The sequence below is a fragment of the Bison bison genome, unplaced genomic scaffold, assembly GCF_000754665.1.
Source record: "Bison bison bison isolate TAMUID 2011002044 unplaced genomic scaffold, Bison_UMD1.0 scf7180017864367, whole genome shotgun sequence".
NCBI classification, from domain to species: domain Eukaryota; kingdom Metazoa; phylum Chordata; class Mammalia; order Artiodactyla; family Bovidae; genus Bison; species Bison bison.
The window spans coordinates 3,946,722-3,947,624 of record NW_011494939.1 but is presented as its reverse complement, the minus strand read 5'-3'; positions in this window follow the sequence as shown (position 1 = coordinate 3,947,624).

Sequence of the window (903 nt, the reverse complement as noted above, 5' to 3'; positions counted from 1 at the left end):
AATGCCTTTTTCTTAGGGAAATGTGTGTCTTAAGCTATGCTAATATGCTATGCCTTTACCCCAAACTCTGTCTCCAAGTCTTGGCCCAGAACCTACTTGACAAACCAGTATGTTATACTCAGATATTGTTCCCCTAATCTATGTAAATGAAACCATTTGTATGGTGGTCTGCCGTTCTTCAAGATTCAAGTTAATCATTTTATGGCCCAGGATAAACCATTTGGTGCCAAGATTATCCCAAAATGCATCTTATGGGTGAGGGGCCTGGTGCCATTCTGAATTTTAAGACATTCCTTTCTTTTATTAACAGACTGCTAGTGACTATATAACATCCAGCTGAAGACTAGCAGGGGGGTACTCTTTCTGCCCCCTTCTGATGCCTATGTCAGAAGCTTTCTCTATCTCCTTTATACTTTAATAAAACTTTATTAACACAAAAGCTCTGAGCGATCAAGCCTCGTCTCTGGCCCTGGATTGAATTCTTCTCCTCCGGGGGCCAAGAATCCCGGTGTATTCGCGTGATTCAACAACAACCTTTCATCTTGGGGGCTCATCCGGGATCCTTCAGGACAAGATGGGCCTGATAACCTATGTGAGCTTACTTCTGCTGACTCCAAATATCCTGAGTCTGCCGTTGGATCCTCAAGACAATGTCTTCCTGTCCTGGGCTCACTCCTATGCTGCATTCCACAATTGATCTAACTGCTGGGTCTGTGGAGCGCTCCCCTCTTCATCAGTGGAAGGCTTCCCGTGGTGGACATCCCCACTTCAAGGAAAAGACTTTCTCCAAGTCTGTGAATACCTTCGACAACAATCATATGCGATGCCTCTTCTTCATCTGATGACATCTACCAACCCTAAAATGGACTGGTGCAACACTTTGTACTCTAACTATGGACATAA